The sequence below is a fragment of the Leptidea sinapis genome, chromosome Z (assembly GCF_905404315.1).
Source record: "Leptidea sinapis chromosome Z, ilLepSina1.1, whole genome shotgun sequence".
Taxonomy (NCBI): domain Eukaryota; kingdom Metazoa; phylum Arthropoda; class Insecta; order Lepidoptera; family Pieridae; genus Leptidea; species Leptidea sinapis.
Window position 1 is genome coordinate 34754654 of NC_066312.1, and position 8132 is coordinate 34762785.

Below are 8132 nucleotides of genomic sequence, written 5' to 3' on the forward strand. Positions count from 1 at the left end.
GCGAAGCAGTAATGTGTAAGCATTATTGTGTTTCGGTCTGAAGGGCACCATAGCTAGTGAAATTACTGGGCAAATGAGACTTAAGATCTTATGACGTGACGAGCGCTTACTGTAGTGCCACCCACAATATTTGAGAAATGGCGTATCAATTGCCATCAGCTGAAAGTCCTGCTCGTCTCTTCGTTCTTATTTACGGATTATGTGGCATGTAGACGGTTGGCTTTTTCTTTGTGGAAAAAGAGGACAAACGAGAGAACAAACCAGGTGTTAAGTGATCACCGCTGCCCACATTCTCTTGCAACACCAGAGGAATCACAGGAGCGTTGTCAGCCTTTAAGGAAGGTGTACGCAAAAATCCTACAAAAATAAAATTTGAAATTAAAAAACATTAATAATGGTATCGAATCAAAATAAGAACTATCTGTACGAGAGAGAGTCTCAAGTAGTCATTAAACTGCACACAGTGTGAAAAATTTGATTAAAATCAGTTCAGTATTTAATCATTAGTATCTACGGTAAAGGTAGACAAACAATCTGACACGATCATTATAAAATCTAAAGATTTAGCATAAGATATGAGAGTACGTGGCAGTAAATATTAAAATTTTAATCATACAAGTAATGAACTGGCGAGCACCGTCTGATATCGTGAAAGCCCGTCGAAAAATGAAAAACAAAGTGATTTTCCATTTCACCGCCAGATCGGACGCTTTTCATTTTAAAAGTGAATTATTCCTTCGCTTTGTGCTCCAAACGGACCACTAACCACGTTTCTTGATTAAACATGTTCTATTCACGCGAAGATTGTTCTTTCTACTGAAGAATATTAAGTTTCGTATCGACAGTTAGCTGAATAGTAATGCCAATAGTAGTTCATCATAAATTTATTGAATTTCATCTAGGATATACCTGCTTATTGAATCTATACTTCTTTTGGCACGTTAAGGAAAAAATATCAAAAAGAAGTCTTACGACTGTCGCACACCGCCACGCAAATTTGACACCCATGCGTTAGTTAGTCAACTAGAAAATAGCAACCTTAGAGTTTCATGCTCGTTCTTCTCTAAGTAAAACTGCCTTCCAAACAAGCTGTATGAAAAAATGACATATTTCAAGTGTAATGCAATTTACCTACGAAACATCTTGTAAATCATATGTCCACTGACCTACAACTAAAGGACGAGAATCAAATTAATTTCTATATGAATAAGTTGTAAAATAGAAAAAAGAAAAATCTAATGGTATTAAAATATCATTAAAATATTTTAAAAATTTTTGAAATAAACATTACTAAAATAAATTATGCGTTATAATAATAATATTTTCATTGGTTATGTTATACATCTATATATAATCCCTATCTTATTTACAATATTTTCCATTCGACATTAATAAAATAGGACGAGGAATATTTTTTTAAGGTTTTTTCTTTTGTTACGTTAAAGAAGTCTTCTTGCGTATGAACATAACGACACACACTTTTTTTTACAATAGCTGCTAATAATGCTTAATTATTTCATTTAACTTTAAATATAGAAATGAGTTCTATTCAATATACATCGGTCTCGAAGCCTAAGTCTTAGAATAAGGTTGAATTTATCAATGATGACTCTGAAACTATGAGAAATAGCGAAAAGTACTTAAAGGAGTGTCGAACCTGATTTTCATCAAAAGTAAAACCGCATTTTTTTTTAAATATCTTTTTCTTAGGTATGAACCGAACTCGTTGATTTTTTTAAAAATGACACAACCTGTGTAAATACACAATTTGATAGTGTCGCTACTAAGTATCAAATACTGGGAAGAAATGACATGCGGTAAATATAAATAAATATTGACACACTTTTACACAAATTATCTTGCCCCAAACTTGGCATAGCCTGCGCTATGGGTATAAGACAACGATATTTTTTAATACAATATACTTACATAAACACATCCAAGAGTCGGAAACAATTCATATTCATGTTTTGCACCTACCGGGATTCGAACCCGGGACCTCTAGCTCAGTAGGCAGGGTCACTAACCAATGGGCTATAGGGTTCTTTAATAATTAATAATTAATAATGTTGGGTTTTACTAAACTGCTTCAATATTTAAAAATGTATTATATACTTGTTACCTTGTTTAAAAGTTCCCATTGTCGGCTTTATCACGATAATTATTTAGTGTCAAAACGCATAAAGCTTTTCGATTCATTACTTCGAGAGGATAGGCGCATATGCGGCGCAAGCATAATGTATGTTTCGGTTAGCGGCGATACGGCATCGCTGCATCGACATCGTCATTCACCTGAAATGTATAATTCTTCCGGCACAGTTGAGACGCCAATGGGGCGTTCGCATTACGGTCTCTAGCGTTCGACGGTACGCTCAACGATTAGTCGCCGTACCGTAGAGTTTACGATAGTTACAAATTATTCCCGTAATTCTCGATACAGTTAAAAAGGTTGAGATTTAATGAGAAGAAGTAGCAAGAAACTTATTGTCACTCTTTTAAATCAACATTTACAGCTTCACCGTTTTATAAATCATATTACAATATATATATAAAGTAATGCAACAATAACGCACAAATGCCAACTAATCAGTGACTCAAGTAGAGCAAAAAATAAATGTAAATAAATGTAAAAACTCAGTAGATAAATCAAACCACATACACTGTAAATTAATAAAGATAATTCGCGAGCACCTTATTAACGATTTTATAAAATTATATAACTATAAATATACAAAATGGCTTCAATTTTTACGACATGAAGCAGCGTTTCTGATGACTAACAGAATCCAGCATAACATAAGGACTTGCGATAGATCACTACTAATTGAGATATTCAGTAAAGCGTTGCAATATTTACAGCTTACACCATAGGCGTATAAAGCGTGATACGTAAAAGTATGCTTTGAATTCGAATATCTACGTCATCGCGCAGACGAATACATAGTTAATTATATATACTCGAATATAAATAGAACTCCCGTTAGGTATATATTATAATATGGGCAAAAAACTATGAATGTGGGCTAGACCTCTATTTTGATTTCTCGAATGTATAATTTGACAACCTTGTTGTGATGACAGCTGACAGATGTCATCACATATATGTATATATTTTGTACTAAATTGTGACGTACCAAGCACGTTACTGAATAAGAATATTTTATTAATAAAAAACTACAAATATAAACAATCAAGTAACATTATTACTTTGACTTTAAATTATATTTATAATAATATTAATTACCTTTTGAAGTAAAATAATGTCGGTCTCAGGGAGTATAACATCGTCGAGATACTTAGCCCGTGGGGCCCAGAGGCGTGGAGAATGTACAAAATACTATCTTCTCGCTCCAATAAGGGTACTGGAAGCCCAAGCGCTGGCAGCTATTTCGGTCAACGGATCAGCTAATCTATCCATAATGAAAATGCTGCCAGTCTTCTTGGTACGCTTCCCCTTAATGATAGTTTTAATTTAATGTAGTATTGTAAGTACAATTATAAGATTTGTTTGGTTTGAAAAAATATTTACAAATTACCTGTTTAAGATTTATCTTCTAAAAGTACATATTTTTTTAATTCGTATATGAAAGAAGATGGCATATTTTTTCAACTAAACATTACCATTTTAAACATGTTAAACTGTTCATATAAATCGATTCTAATCACTGCTAGTTCAAATTCATTGGCATCAATATGTTCCGCTGCTGGCACTAATAACAGGCTTTTGCGGTGCGGAATCGATTGAAACGATAATTCATCTGGATTTCTAATTTAAGCGCCAAACCGAGCGGTGATAATTCCATTCTATTGTATCGTTAGCCGTATTAAGGCATATATACACAAACTCAAAAGGACAATGACCAAGAGAGGCTTGCTTCAATTTTTATTGAATTTTTACATATATTTTTACGAGATTACGCGCCTTGTTTTTTTTTAATGAAAATAAGGGACGGATGAGCAGGACGTCCAGCTGATGGTAATTGATATGCCCTGCCCATTACAATGCAGTGCCGCTCAGGATTCTTGAAAAACCCCAAAAATTCTGAGTGGCACTACAACTGCGCCCGTCACCTTGAGACATAAGATGTTAAGTCTCATTTGTCTCATTTTTAAACAGGGAATTCAATTTAAAGTATAAAAATATTAATATTGTTTTAATTCCTCCACGTGGCTTCATTCCCATAGATTCTTTTTCAATTTACATTTCAGACATTTCATTTAATGTACTAGCTTTGCTTAGGTGTAATGTTTTTAGAGTTGAAATTATTTAATTATTGCATTGTGTGTTGAGAAGTAGAACTTCTTTGTATATTTTTTTAATTTCTGTGTGTTTGATTGACCAAATATTATGTCCAGTCATTTGTGTATGTCGTGTGTATATATAAAATGCATCATTGGTATCATCATCAATCAAAATGACTGTTTGACTGGTTATTCAGGCTTTGTTTGTGTTTATAAAATAGGTCTGCAATTCGAGTTTTCTTTGCAATAATAGTACCTGTAGGTGCTTCTTCCTTAAAATAAAAAGAGTAGTCTCTATAAACAATGTTTGAAATTGATACAACGTACGGTTTTCCACACATCAATGGGCATATACCTTTAGCTTAATCATCACAAACTACTATGATACGCTGCAGTTATATGTCAAAGGTTTTAAGTCTATTTATAATACTAGCCTTACCCGCTGCTTCATCAGCGTGGACTTAATGTATCTAGTCATGTTAATAAAAGATAAACAGCAATATTTCTTTGTCCATTATAATAACAATTTACATTATTATTTTGGTTTTTGTTGATTGGGCATGTTTTAGATTTAATTCGAAATGACTGCGTGCGTGAAGCATAATAAAATTCAAATCTGTTATTGGACGAGGCAGATCTAGTATACACTAGGAAAACCAGTTAATCCTCAGGTGTACTCATGTTAGGCTCAACTAGTTCAGCCTAGGCTAAACGGGCTTGTCCAAATGCCGATGGAAGAAACTAGTTTAACCCAGTCTGTGCCGACTTATCCTATCGTCTAAAATATGAAGCCTTTTGTAGTCCAAATGCCTAGGTAAAAATAATAAAAGGTTGAAATTAATCTTCAACCTTTCATTGAAAACATTTCAAGTGTAAGAAATAATATTATGGTGCCAAAAAATGACAATTCCAGATCTTCGACTTTATGTTAAAATATATTTTATAGGAATATTAATTAACAAGTGTGACAGTCCATAGTTCCAGTTACAAAAACGGAATTGCAAGACATCCTTTCTGTAATCCATAACTTAATTTGATGGTATAGTTTCAAAGGTAGCCCGCTGTTAGTCGAAGTTAGAAACGGAATGTGTATCTTGGGAAATAATTTTGCAGTAGTTTTGCGTTTATTTCTATCTATACATCAGTTGTTTTTAAGTAATTTTTTACTCACGGCTGCCCATTTATCACGCAGTTCTCATGCCAGGTTTATGATTATGCCATCAGAGCTAGATGATTTTGCTACAAACAATGAATTAGGCGTAAGCAACGACACTTTGATTTCTTTGGACTCTGATTGAAGCATAACTAAACATGTTTTGACAATCTTCGTCTACCGGTTGGCTTTTGGGCTCCTATATATTATTGGACTCTCAACAATTAATAAGTTGTAAGCTGTTGATATATTGCCTATTGCTGACAAATATGCATTCAATTTTGCAAATACGAACAATTTGTCATGAATTTTACCACCGTGATGATATGATATGATAAAGAGATTTGTACGTTGCGCTTAGACAATATTAGTTCTGGATTCTGCTGTATCCAGTATATTTTTAGTGTCTTAGGTTGAATGAATACCGTGCAACAAAATGCATTATTTTATGAGAAGGGAGTTCAGGTCAAACAAAGACAACCATAATGATCTAGCAACCTTGTTACCAATTTATCTCTTTGGCAAGCTTACGGAAAGATACACCCAACAGTAACGCAAACTCGTGTTTATGATGTCATATAACGAGTAACAGTGGCAAATTGGATGTATCTAACCAAAAATAAGATTACATGGCACCAGCTTTAAGGAGCCCAATGGGAAATTCATACCCCACATTAGTGCCTTTTTCTGGCGTGAAGCAGGAGTGCGCACGAATTATTGTGTGTCGCCTTAAAGGGCACCGTAGTTAATGAAATTACTAAGCTCATGACATTTTACATCATAATATATCACAAGAGGGGTTACGAAAATCACTTAGTTAAGGATATATTTTTTTTTATTAGTAATAGCAATAAAGGCTTATTTTATTTTAATTTTAATCCCAAGAGTGACGAGCGAAACCACTCAGAATTTTGAATCCAATTATAAGGCTAGATCACTTGGCGTTGCGTAGAAACATCACTTCATTGTGTATCTTCTACCGCATTTATCGCGGGGAGTGTTCCAAAGAGCTGTTTGACCTGATTCTTTCCGCTGATTTCTACCTTTGCATGACACGCCTCAAAATTGGATATCATACCCTCCAACTGGATGGTGTTTCTTTAAGTTGCGATTTTCAAGGAACTTTCTTCCACGTACAACCAAGCTGTGGAATTAGCTTCCTTGTGCGTTGTTTTCAGGACGATACGACATGGGTACCATCAGAAAATATTATACATCTTTCTAAAAGGCCGGCAACGCTTCTGTGATTCCTCTGGTTTTGCAAGAGAATGTGGGCGGCGGTGATCACTTACCTTCCATAAGAAAAGAGTCCTGAGCGGCACTGGATTGTAATGAGTATGGTGTAACCCTTACCATCCGGTGAACGCCTCACGCCGTCACTTTATCTCATAATAAAGGCCTATGTCATTATGATAGAAAAACAGCTACACAGAAAGAACGATCTATCAAAGGATGAACAATCATGTGAATTAACTAGACGATGCAAAAAGCATAGCGAATATAACGGGCGCGACGGAACAGAGGCGACTGGCGTTGTTCCAACGTGTTCATTAGCGAGGACTAATTGAATCCTGCCGACTGGGATCTGCTTCGGTGTAATTAACATCTTTTGTAATCACTTATGATCTGATATTGTATGTTGGTGTTACGATTCCATGCAAGTATGAATCTCGCTTTGGACTAAGTCACTTAGATGGCATATAGATATGATGTCATGTTATTTCTTTGCTCATATTCTTTATCGGATGTTGATGTTAGGATTTCAAGTGGGAGTAGAAAAAGGCTAAGATTATAATAATATATTATAATCAGCGGCATACAACCTCTGATGATGCGAAAAACTGTATTACCCGGTTAAATTGAAAATGCTCTGTTTACTTTCATATAATTTGCAGTTAGTCACAAACTTATCGTTGTAGTCATATATGTTTATTAAACTTTTCGTTGCGTAACTTTAACATAGTAATTATTGTGACGGGTACTCACGATATATATTTTGATGCCGATATTTAGTAACTAAAACTGTCGAGTACAAATGTGTCATGAGTTTCTCGCAGCCTCCGCAGTTCCGCCTCGACCATGATTCACGCAATTGGATCGAAATATCGGCATCAAATTAATAAAATAAATATCGTGAATATCCCTCATAATTATTACTTTGTAGGGATAATTCTATTTATTTAGTTGAAAAAGTGCATATGAAACTCGTAAGCAACATGCTCATTGGACACTCAGGGCTGCAACCCACAGCCACGTGTATGAAGAGCAACTTAGCTGACTTGTATCATAATATACTATTATATTATATAATATAAAAGTATATTATATATTAAATTTTTACGCGACTTCCTGCGCGTTACTTACACCGTCTCCCTTGGCAACTCTTATTAAAATTGGCTGTCACGAGGCGCCCGTTAGAAGAGAAACATCAGAGAATATTCAAATTTTTAATCAATGTAAGCCAAATAGTATTAAAAATGTCGTAAACCAATTAAATCTATCCAAATTTAGTAATAAAACTTACCCTACATCCTTTTCGGTGGCCCAGATAAGAGGACAAAATACTTAATTTATCAAGAAAAGCAAAATTCTTTCCGAATGATAAAAAAAATATCTCTATTGCAACGTCCGACCAATGACAGCTGGCAGGTAGTGAAACGTCCGATGACGCGATTAAGATTATCCGACGGCGAGCGCGAGATTCATCATTATTAAAAGCGATATAATTACATAACGA